Genomic DNA, 13,023 nt, shown 5'->3' with positions numbered 1-13,023 from the left:
TGCTGCGTGATTTACGCGAAAGTCTTATTTTTCAGAGGTCAACACGGTGCACAATTTTTGTGAAAAACATGTTTCACCAAAACCTAAAAAAAAAAAAAGAAAAAAGAAAAAAGAAATTCGCCGAATTACCGCTTTTTCTATTTTTAATGATTTTAAGTGTTCAAACCCGGACCTAACTTTTGTAAAAAACTTCGGGATACCTTCGTGGCCATTCAATTCAACCTCTGCAAAAAGTTTCAAAGATACGTTCTTTTTCTCGATGGTAGTCGGTTTCTGTACATTCCGACTGAACTATTAGCGAGTTTCAGGATTTCAACCATCCGAGTCTTTGGTGAGTCGTTATTGATAAATTCAGATTCGTAGATTTTCTACAAAGGCACGAGTCTGATATTTGAAAAGTCGATTTTTTGACTCTTCGGTATTTTAGCAATTCAGTATTGTGCCCTTCGTAATCTTGGTCATTCTCTCAAAAAAACAAAAAATTTTTGCGTTCTCAATTTTTATCTTTCAACAAAACATCTTTTCGTATTTGTGGTTTTTTTCAACGTTTTCAACCGCCGGTAGTTTGACTTTCGGGATTTCGTCCCGTCGACCTTTTTTGGTCTTTCGCATTTTTCTACCCCGACCTGAATTTTCTATTTCGAAACTGTTTCAGACCGATTTCAGGATTCTTTTTCACCGTCAAAAAGTCGAGGAGATTTTTTTCGGTCATAGAATTATCCTAATTATATAAAAAGTTGGAAGAAATTAGGCTGCAAGTGTATTGGGTGAAAAAAAAGTTTAGCATAAGTATTAAATATACTTACATAATTATGTCACTCGGTGTCAGTTTGTCATTTTCAGGAAATCATTCCAACGACGCAGAGATAAAGGTTCCTTTTAATACAGACGTGACGTAAGCAACAAACTTACGCGAAGGTATTCCGTTAGCCGTAAACTTTATCAAGTACAAAGGACGTCGATCAATCATGCCCGTGTTATCACGATGGTACGGAAAAACAAAAATAAATAAATATAACATTTCGTGTCAACTTGACCAACATCGGACCCTCACCGCTTTGGATGGTGTTTAAAAAATTTTACAGTACTGTCCCGACACTAAAACAGTTCCCTAAATTTATCCAGATTTTTCATTCAACCGGTTAGTAATTTAAAAAATATTTAAAACGATTTTAAGAACAATCGTTTCTTAAATTCTCAAAGAAATTCTCAAAAATTGTATTTTTATTCGATTCTTTATGAGCTCTTTCAATTTTTTTTTTTTGATCAACTAAAGCAATGTTCAAGCGGTTTGAAAGTTTCCGAAAAATTCTCTAAACTTTTATTTTTTAATGCGAACATTTATAGAATTGTTCCATCATGGAGATGAACAGAAAATAAAATCTTTTCATCATGGGAATGGTCTTGAAATGTTCGAAGTATAAAATACATTTTTTTGAGAATTTTTTAAGACGTCTTAAAATAAACAATTAAGCTGTTAATTGAAAAATCTGAAAAAATTCCTTGTACTGTCTCGAAGCTGGGACAATTTCATTACAATTTTTTAAACAAAATTAAAACTTTGATCAAGTTGGCACGGATTGCCCCGTACATAAATTTGCATGTATAGTCAATGCCCGATTCCTACTTACACATCGTGTGGCAGAGCGCAAGTAAATAGTGCGCACAATTTACGGATTTGTATAGGTACATTTTTCCGTTAATTCCATTTGTTTAATTGGTCATTTTGAACCTCGGTGGATCCGTTATATTCTATTCATTTGAATTCCTGGTCGTTTATTTGTTTTCCACTCAATTACGTGAGTGCTGGTTTGTGGAATCAACCTTCTCGCCACGACATATTACGATTTATACACCTACTGCTGTATGGATAATTTAAAAAAAAAATACATGGTAAAGCTTCGCATAGTTCGAATTTTAATTACGGCATTAACTCAATTGCGTTTCAAGTAATGATTGAATGTATCGAAATTACACAGTTTCAATGCAATTATATCCAGTTTTGAATTCCCATTCAGATTCAAATCTATTCAAATTCAAATTCCATGCATTATTTTCAATTACTACGTATTCGATTTCCACGTTTTTTAGCTATCCGAAAACTCGATAAAGTTCCAGTTTTTATTGCGTTAATGGAATGGATAATAACTCACACTAAAATTTCACTGACAATAAAATTTTATCACCGAGTTTTAAAAATACTGGGCTCTGTACAACCAGGTTGTCAATTATTGCGAATATTCAACCACAATATGGCTAAATTGAGCAATTTTCTGACGATGCTGTTCACGAATCCACAAAACAAAAAGTTACACGCGTTCTTGAATTCCCACAAGCTCTAGCAAAAAAAAAATTATAGTTTTAATAAGATAAAGTTTACTTTTGTAGAAATCAGAACAATATTTCGAATTTTGATAAAAATCACCTATTTACTCAAACATTTATTGTGAATGAAGCTGAAACAAACTTTAGTTTCGCATTTGAATCAATGTTACCCAGAAATAATAGTTAATAATAAACTACGAACGTAAGACTTGATAAACAATGTTAAAAAATGAATATTTTTCGTACTTCTTCTATTTATCTACGGACTTTTATACCGTTCCTGATTACGTCGTTCAAAGTTCGATCACATATCGGTGAAGACGTTTTTCTTGTTCTTCATTTGTTAGCTATTAAGCAAAAATTTCGAGGCTCATTGATCAACTAAAAAAGACAAAAGCAAACTTTATAAGTAACGAGCGAAGATTTTGGTCATCATTCGATGTATAAAATCAAACTTTGTTCATTTAAATATAAACTGAAAAAAGAGATACTTTTTTTTTACATTTTTTGTTGCTGACCTTTGTAATTGACAAAAGTAACAAAGCAGAGAGATACGCACCGAGAAATACGGAGAATACGGAGACGAGTACGATCGAATTTCTCTTCGCTTTGCGCGTAACTCGGTATAAAGTACATTTAACAGATTACCCTTCGCCTCACAATCAGCGAGAGGCACATTACGCATATAAGATATACGTTATACGGATTTAGACTTTCACCCAGGTGCAAAACCCGCCAGCCATCCCAGTTTCCATCTCGGGATCAAATTTTCCATCTACACCAAAACCGCGCACTCTGGTTTGAACGAATAAAGTTTACAGCAACAGGCTTGACAAGAAAATTTATGGGAATGTTTAAGAAAAAATGTTCGATTTTTCGATTACTTTATAGATATTCTCGATTGTAAAGATCTTCGGGATTCCTTCGGTGAATTCTTTGATCCACCTTCGTACAGTCTTTATAAATATATAAACTAAAATATATACTGGGTGGGGCAAAGAAAAATTAATAAATAAATAAAAGCGGCATCGATGCGAAGCCTGATATTCAAAAACTTTTTTTTATAAGAACGAACATTCCATTTCCCGTGTCAAAATTTAGAAAATTTTTATTCGTTACTGAGATACCCGCTCTTGAAAAAGAGGCCTTGGAAAATTCGCTGGGGGACTGAAAAAAATCAATGTCAAAGAGAGCTCGACTCATTTTTCTTTTTAAATTATGATTCGAAGATTAATTCTGGGATTTTAGAATTTCTTCGACATTTTATTCACATGACGTGAAACGCTTTTTGTAAAATTATAATCGAAACGCGGGCTTCGTAGTTGAAATTCTGTTTTCCGGAGACATTGTAAAGAAAGTCTACCGTCGAAAAATTCGGCTGTGAATGACGTCGAGAACTTGACCAAAACTGATTGAGCCAACGACCAAAACACCAACCACCAGTCAGATATAACGAACATTTTAGCGTAACAATTTATGCTGAGGAAAAACCGTTATTTCGCGATTTTGAAATAGTCTGAAATTAAGTAAACCGTGATAAAACAAAACGTACTAATATTTAGAAATCTTAGTTCCTTAAAAATCATTGTAAAATTAAGAAAATAGTGACCTTCCCCACTGTTTCGTTACGACAACGTTACTAACTTCAACCTCCTTTCTGCTGGTAGTAGTAACCGTAAATGGTGGACACGATGAAACGTATAACAGCTGAATTCTGTTCCCCACTTGTTTTTTCACGTTGATAATATTGATTATTAAAAAACTTTGAATTAGGTATTAAAAATCAACGAAATAAATTAAAAGCGCAATGTTGTACAATTTTTTGTAAACGATTGAACAAAAATAAATCAGACCTTGAATCATAATTTAAAATTATATACGTAATTCGAAATCAAGTTGGAGATTCTTTAATATTAATTTTTTTACGTTTCCCAGCAACTTTTTGAAAGCTCGATTTTTAAGAACACGTATCTCAGCAGTGAATAAAAATTTTTCGTATTACCATATGTGATCTGTTCTAGTTTCAATCAAATTAAAATTTTCAGAAATTGGTCAACGCGTTCGGATTTCCTTCACGTTTCAAATCCGCTCCAACTTTTCTTTGTTTTTTTTTTTTTTTTGCTTTGCCTACCTTGTTTTTTCGGAGTATTAAAACTGCGCAAAATCACCTGACTTTGCTGAAACATTTCCCGACACAATTGTCCACCAGTAAAAAAAAGTACGCAGCAAATTCTGGACAGATCGAAGAGTGTTTAGACCGGTTAATCTGGCAGCAGAAGCGTGCCTACGATCACATTTATTTCTCGAACGTCTACCGCGTGTGGTACTTATTCTCAATACAAATTACATCACACGTACGACGCAATGATCAATGGACACGTCCCCGGCAAATCGCGCAGTTCAAACCACTTCTCTGGCCGAAGTATAAACACTGTAACAACGACTATTGAGCTCGCTTATCACGAGTGACGAATACTCGTACTAACAATTTTCTGTGAAGGGTGAAATCGAAATGTCACACCGAGAGAAATTTTTAGTTACGGTTGCCGCTCGGTTCTTAACTATTTTCATTTTTTACCGCAATTCGACTGCTGACCGGATGCTGCTGAAAGGATTCCAAAAAGCTGCACCGGTCATCAGAATATGATTCAAATTGTTGAGGTTTTGGTCGTTCGACAGCTCTCTACTTCCTCGACAAAACCCACATGAACCACCGTTAGTTCCTCATTCAACGAGGTGGATAACGATGCTCCCTTGAATACACATCCACAACTCGACGAAATCTGACACACCGGAGACACTCTTGACACGGGCCCTGATATGAATTTGAACAAGAAATCCCTTCGCGACGGAATATGAATTCCAGAAACTCGACTACGGTCCGTCCCCGAGCGTTCATTCCGCAATGGCACGCAGGCTGCCACTCTACCTTTCAACGAGAACGTTACGACAATGACGGAGAAATATTTTCGACATACCGGAGGTAGATCCAGAGTGCGAGATACTTCGGGAGCATTAAGGTACTCGTGCGTGTCAAGTGGAACGAAAAGGTGGGTACATTTAAGGTGCTCAAGTAAGCGATAAGACTATCCAAAAATCGAACGTTGTCATTAACCGGTAAAAGGTGATGTGATCTTTGAAAAGTGCTTTTGGCGCGTACCTTTTTCACTCGTACATTTCGGCGTTGTTGAAGCGTTTGCAGTAATCACCTTGGGAACGCTTGTTATCACGCGATTACACTATTCATCACTCAACACCGAAGATCTGGTTCACAGTGCGACGAGCTTCGACGTGCGGTGTGTTTACTTTCCACGTAACACTACAAAGGGTAAGCAGACGTCGAGTATCATATCCAAAAACACACCGCAGGCAAACCGCGCCCGAGAGACTTTCCAAATACGAAAACTACGCCGGATTTTCACCAATTGGAAACGGAAGGTGACACTTTCGGTGAGGCGCATCCATCGGTAAATCGGTCACTCGATCCTTCGAAGGATCATCGGCACTCTTCGACCACCATGATTCGGCACTCGGATAATCCAAGTCTGGGACACTCACTGCATGGTCACTCGTTCATCGGTGAGCACAATATTAATTTATCGTAATCCACTCTCTGCCTTGTACAATACACCGATATTTCTTCGTTCGTTACACGATATGCGGATTAACGACAATGATCGAAACGACGAAACCGACGCACTCAAAATCTACGGCAAAACCCGCGGGCAGTCAGAATTTCCACCGACCCGTAATTCGAAGTCTCAATTAAATCCATTCCTCGGATCGACGATGCTTGCTTGACGTTCTCGTGCTTCGGATTTCCGGCCGACACTTTATCCAAAAACTTTCACCTCCACACTGCAAGCGCGAAGCTCGCGAATTATTACAATCCCACCATCAACGTACGATCCACATTTTTCACCGATCGCTTTCTCTGCGCCGCTTTCCTGCCTTTCCATTTGTCCCACCTGATTTTCTTGCGTTATCAAACGACCGCCGCGAGTACAACGTTTGTTCGCAGCACATTGGGTACCATTTTTTCCAAAAACACTCTCTCCCTCTCTGCTTCTCCACCTCCTTGGATTATTCCGCGTATTCTCGAGTCCAGTAGTGCACAATAACCGTAACGCGGGAGCCGGAAGACACTCGGAGTATAATAACGCCGGGGGTAAGTAGTCGGACAAGACCAATGGTCGTTCGAAGAACGAATAGAAACGTAAGAATCAACGTAAAAGGAAAGAAAGAAAGAAAGAAAACCGAGAAGACCGGTCAGAACAAGAATAAGGATACGATCGAGTAAACCAAAGACACAGCGTCGATTCGAAAGGGGGGATGAAACAACCCTTACTTCTAAAAATCCGGAACTTCCATGTTCCACGGAATTTCTCTTCGTTCTAAAAACATCCCGCCCGATCCTAGAAACTGCTTCTAGTCCTTGGCCCAAGGGGTATAAACCCGGCTATAGTCGAGGACGTAACGCGGGGCGCAACGTGCGCTCGGGGGTTGAAGTGCGGCCACGACGCGAGGCGGTTGCGGACTGACGGCACCTCGGCGGTAGCGGCGCCCGTGGGAACCCCGGGAACTTTTCGCCACCCACACACTCCTGCGCACCCCGCCAGTTCCCGCTTCCTCTTATCGCTCCATCCCTCCCACCCTCCGGCCCCCCACTTCCTAAACCCGCTCGCCGCCCCGATTTCCCCCACAACTCGAAGCCCGGTAAGGCGTGTGTGTGTGTTTTTCCCCCCTTCGCCCCTGTTTTGCGAAGGGGGTGAAGGGTCGTCGTTGCGATTTTCAAAAATAATTCACGTGTTACACTGGGGGAAATTTTTTGTTCCGATTATCGCTCGGTCCTTGGCTATTTTCGTTTTTCTTTTTAATACATTGTTAGACACGAGAGAAGTTTATCTTAGCGAAATAAATGCGCAAACGACAAGCTCGACGTTAATAATAATATGTTAATTATCGCTGGATGTTTACGCTCGAAATGCTCGCCAAGCCTCTTTTCATCCCATCGGTCTCTCGGGTCATCCGAATCGTACATGTATTAGCTGACGCGTTGTATACAAGAGCAAACGTACAAATATACACAATCGACTTCACACGTCTAAAGTGACTTTTACACATCGTGTGATTTATCACTGTTGGAAAAATTTGACCAAAGATAATGTTTCGGCGGGGCTGCTTTATGTTTGAGTTATTTGTTACATTTCTGCTAATGAATATGAAACAAATTATTGTAATATCAACATTTCATTTGTAATTTGTACTTTCTTTTTCGCTTAGTAATACACTAGAAAATGGATTAATCGACCGAAAAATCTTAGCCGACCTGCTGGGACATTTTTTTCTTTTAACCATGTATTCAGGTATAACTCTTTGAGAAATGAATTCATTCTAGCGGTGAAAGAGAAATTTTCTTTCTTTCCGTGGCATTTAAGACTGTTCTGGAAACATTAATATATATATATATATTTTTTTTTTTTCTTAACAAAAAATAATTTTAAAAAATAGCCTGTAAAATTATAAATGAGAACAAAAATTATACCCACGCATCTCTTTTCCACTACTTCAGCTTACATAAAGATCAATGAAACTTTTGTTACGAATTTTTGAGAAGTATATTCACTGGAATGGACAGCTGTTTTGAAAAGTGAAAAGGTTCGTTCACGCGAGCTTCTGCCATGAGATTACCATATCGTGTTTCGAGATTATTTATTTCAGGTCAACTCGTTTTGGTATCACGTATTTGAAATGATTATGAATGCTGATTTCGATAATTGCGCGTAATTTTATATCCTTCTCTATCATTTTGTCGAAGATTCGTTCGTTCGTTCATTTATTTTCAGTTTAAAATTTACGAGTGTAAATACAATAAATTTCAACAGAGGTAAATTTTGTTACCTGTTTTTGGGACTGGAGTATAAACTAAAAAGAATTATAAATTAAAACTAAAACTATTAAAAAATGAAAACAAAATAAATTTGAACTAGGGTAACATCCATTGATGAGAGTACAATAAATTTACAAGTTAACAAAAATATATGATGTTCGGTGTACAATATTTAATTCGTTACTTATCTGTAGGATTATAATTATTTATTGTTTTAATTATAGTAATTTAGATCTTAGTTTATACGGTACAAATGCAGTTTTATTCGTACTTTCAAGATCTGCACGATTTTTCATAATTGGATTCATCTATTTTAAGCACTAGACATTTTGTTTGTATCAAATATTGATCACGTTTTCCCTTGAAATTGAAATCAAACGTCATATTTATAATTACTCGTATTCGAAAAGCATGAAACTTTCGGTAACTTATTATCTCGAGGGACAATTCTTAATTTGACTGGAAGAAAGGAATTCCTTTACCCGCAACCAACTCAAACTCAACTAGCCTATTTGTGTGACACAAAAGTGTGGTTTATAATTCAGGGAAGTGAAGAGCCTCTCATTAATTCGTTATCCGTGAAAAAGTACATTGTAGAGAGGATCGGAAATCCGAGATCATCCCTGAAAATTAAACCTCATCCTTTCATCCTTTTGAATTAAAGCGGTAGAAGGGCTGAAGTTAATTTTAAGGGATGATCCCAGACTTTTTTTCTATTATATTCTATCACACAACGGAAGCGTAAAATTTTCACAGCAACAAATATGCGCACTGGAAAAACAACCCGGAAAAAACAGATGATTATTCGCATATCATTTTATAATTTCAAAACAAAAATTTCTCCAATCCTCGGCAGAAATCACCGGATATATACGCGGGGTTTAATTACGCTCGAAAACTATTACAACTTCACTTAGTCGATTTGCTGTGCGGTGAACCATTACTGTTTATCATTCCCCGGGTCAAAGCTTGGCCGCAAGCTTGGCAACAAGGAACGAGATGCGCGAAGACGAGCGTCTAGAACAGATGGCACGTTTCCCTTAGTGCGGGGAAAATTTTGGCATCAAAATTAACGTCCATCAGACTCTTCCTCCTCCACTCTCTCACTCTCCGTTTTCTGTCTTTTCTTCTCTTACTATCATCGCTACGGGCCGTGCTCTTCGTCATTTGGACCGACTTTTCTCACACAAGATAAATTAACAATTTCCTGCGGCGTTTTCCTAACCGTAAAGCGTCACGCGATCTAATTATTATATTCCGCTATCTTTCTTTCCATCCTGGAAATTTTTTGCCAGCAAAGAGAATCAGAGTATCGAATATTTGTCAACGATTCTCTAACTCTCGAGCATTTTCAAATTCATCAGATGGTTAGCATTTTTTTCCTTTTTCTTTTCCAACTTTTTAACGTATGTAATACGAACGTTTTTTTTAATCAAGACCATGATCTGTTTTCGCATTATTGTATTTCTTTCTTTCACTATTTAATTTGTAGAAAATAGATACCTTGGTTTATGTCAACTCTCTTGCAATTATTTTCGTGTCAAAAAAAAAAAATATATCTTCAGTGGGCAAATTTTTTAACGGATTTTTCACATTCCAATGAAATTCAAACAAATTCAGGAGCATTCGATACTTTCAGAATGGATGGAAAGTATACGTTTTAAAGAGTTTTAGTAAAGAAATAAAATCTGGGTATGTTTTAATAAATTGTACACAGAAAACTATGTTTTTCATACGTGAAAAAGATTGATGAAAAATTTCAGCAGCATTCACGTCGAACATCTTATCATACAGTTGAAAATCTCGGAATTTGAGATGCAGCAAGTAAGAATTGGCTATAAATCTCGATTCTAGCGAACTTGCTGCAGCGTGATAATTGTCGGAAGATAAAGAGGCAGGCGAGTTTTGAAGTTCGCAAATTCCAAAAGTGGCAGAGAAAATCGGGGGTTCAGTTAGTTGCAGGTATCGGGGAAGAGATAGCGGGTACAAAGTAGAAAGGAAGAGGATAAGAGTCGATCGCGTTAACGCCGTTTTACAGTTTAAATGTCGCGAGAAGAAGCGGCGGAAAAAGAATAAGGAGCAGAAGAGAAGGAACGAGAATGAAAACAGCGTGAAAAAAAAGACCACCGAGGAAACGAAAGGGGGAAAAATAGTCGAATTTAGTACTAGATCGAAGATAAGTAAGTGTCTCTTAAAAGACAGACTCGAGAAAGTTTTCGCTGGCATGAATCTTAAGACCAGACGAGTCACGTGGACTGCGAACCTTGTGACACAACTTTTGTAGACGCGGAACAAAGAGCCGGCTCACCTTTGCTCGTATTAGTTTTTATTTTTTCCCTCTTCACTGAGAAAAATTTCATTTGTTACAGTAACTAGAAAAATTCAGTAAAATGGGTATCGTTAAAAAAACTGTTTGAATATTGTTGGAATTGCGAAAAACGCGGTACGCGTAACCATTTTGCGCTATCGTCGATCCTTTTTCGGTAATTGCGACGCAAAATCAGTTTTTGAGGTTTCTCTACTTTTTTAGCTAAACAAGGCTTTAACGTCAATTTATTATTGCAGAAACATTGAATTTTCGCAACAGTTGCAAGAAAATATAGCAGAAAGAATAGTAACGGATTCTAGACTTTCCGGTAACAGCTAGAAAACTGATTTTCATTTTGTACCCGGAACTATATTTTTCGATTCTGGTAAAAAATTAAAATAGTTAAGGACTGCGCGGTAATCGGAACTAACAAATTTCTCTCAGTGTGAGACGCGTGATCTTCTTATGCGCCCATATCTCCTTTAAATATTTATATTTTCGAAACTCGAACCACTGAATTTTATAGTCAAAACTTCAATAAAAACGCTGTGAAAAAGAAAATGTAAGTATATTGTTTTGAAGTCCTTCGCAAATGCCATTTAAATTTCATCCCATTTTTGGCCTATTTTCGCTATATTTCTTAAGGCCCGCGAAAATCATTTTTCATACTTTGTTCGATCGATTTTTTCATGGTAAAAAATTCATATCAAGGTTTTTCTCGCGTAAACTATTCTACTCTTAGGTCTTTCAACTTTCGAATGAAAAAAACCTTTTACGACAAACAGTTCGTTAGCAGCGATGATCTCAAGTTCTGTGTTGGTTATTTGTCAGGGTTAAAAACTCTGCTGAATGAAAATGGAAAAAACTTATCAGTACCAGTATTATATTATACCTATAATTAAACATTCTAATGAAAGGAAATTCTCTAGAAGGGAAAATTTGAATCTCAATCTTAGTGCTGCGGAAAAAAAAATCAAAAATATCTACGAGAAAAATAACGTGAAGAAAAAATATTTCCCCCAGCAAAAATGTCGTTCCTTGGGCGCTTCTTTTTTTTTTTTTTTTTTCTTCTTGCGCTCCGTTGAACCGACGCATATTGAAAACTGTTTACTAACGATTTTCGCGGTTGATTTGACATCAGATTTGCGTCTATCTCGACGGGGCTGGTATTTCTAGAATTTCCGGTGGACGAGGGTGTGGTTAGGGGGAAAAGACATTTATCACCCTGGCCTGAAGAATGCGATGCGACGTCGCAGCTGGGCCAACTGGGCACGTCGAGTTGAAGTTGGTAACGCTTGAATGCGACTGATGAAGACGTTATCCCCGTTTCCTGACCATCCCTCAATCCCGAATAGGGGTATACCTTTACCCCTTTAACATACTCCCTTGAAAATTGCGAGTTTTGAATTTTTTAAATTATTATTTGGATCGGCACAATATTAGAGATGCGTTAAGATTTACGCATGGAAATTGTAAAGTTTCTACGATAGTCTGAGATTTCGGCATTCGAATTATTCAAGTTTCTCTATCGAAAGTTATGAAATTAATTACCCATTTTGCCCACTCGTTGCACATAATATTTTTCACAATAAAAACGTAAAAACAGGTGATTCTGGCCGCCTGCTGGGAACGAACAAAAGACGTTACTTCTCAACGAATGAAGTGCTTGAAATGAAATATTTTTCCACTAGTGGGGAAAAACAGTTTTTATCCACTAGTGGAGAAAAGACTCGCCATTTTCTAACACTCGCGTCATTCGTTGAGAAATAGCGTCATTTGTTCATTTCCAACGGGCGGCAAAAATCGCCTATTTTTAAGTTTGAGTTGTGAAAATTTATGAGATACGTTGAGAACATCGGAAAACTTTTAAATTATTGTCTTATAATTTCATAAAAACAGCGATATTATTTTATTTTCATAAATAAATACTGTTTTTTGATACAAGTGGGAAAAGGGGACGAACTTCGACGAATCCAAAGTTTGGCGCATGCGCAGTTTTGAATAACTAAGTTTTACTCACTGTGGGACTGAATTTTTATTTCGATACAACGATGTGATTTTCAATGAACGTGGTAAGAAAAGAAATTTCCGAATTAAATCAACAAGAATTCACTGTATTTCTTTAAACCATACACGTACGAAAGCTGTTGATATTTCTCGTAATTTGTGTGTGAAGCAATTTTCTGTGTGCTGAAATGAATTATATTTTTTTTCATCACGCAGTTGTAAAGTACCTACCCAAGTTTAATTCGTTGATAAGACGTTCAGCAAACACTAGAGGGTAAATTATTCACTCGCGATTCAACCGAGTTTGTCTTGGACTCATCGGACGATAAAGAAAGAGAGTTCGGAACGAAAATTTTCAACGAAGTTTATAAGATAACGCAGAAAAGAAATTTACGTTGACATTATTTCCTGAAACTGGTTTCAATATTTGTAATTTGAAATTCGCCTGCTATTTGCACTGTGTTTAAATCGGAATTTCAATAGAAAATGGTGA

At 37.1% G+C, this 13,023-nt stretch overlaps 1 protein-coding gene across 2 annotated transcripts in view; it reads right to left on the bottom strand.

Annotated features, from left to right (window-relative positions):
• Positions 1-6,852, bottom strand: part of LOC124184077 (protein turtle homolog A-like) — a 385,811-nt gene extending 378,959 nt beyond the window's left edge. Inside the window, exon 1 of one of the 2 annotated variants that reach the window (XM_046573473.1) lies at positions 5,486-6,852. The gene's annotated coding sequence lies outside the window, so the exon portion shown is untranslated. Of the gene's footprint in view, positions 1-4,493; positions 4,511-5,485 lie in introns of those variants that run through there. The other variant, XM_046573474.1, reaches the window with a different exon arrangement.
• Between the last annotated feature and the right edge of the window lie 6,171 nt (positions 6,853-13,023).

The sequence above is a fragment of the Neodiprion fabricii genome, chromosome 5 (assembly GCF_021155785.1).
Source record: "Neodiprion fabricii isolate iyNeoFabr1 chromosome 5, iyNeoFabr1.1, whole genome shotgun sequence".
Classification (NCBI taxonomy): Eukaryota; Metazoa; Arthropoda; class Insecta; order Hymenoptera; family Diprionidae; genus Neodiprion; species Neodiprion fabricii.
This window is presented reverse-complemented; position numbering and strand designations above follow the sequence as displayed.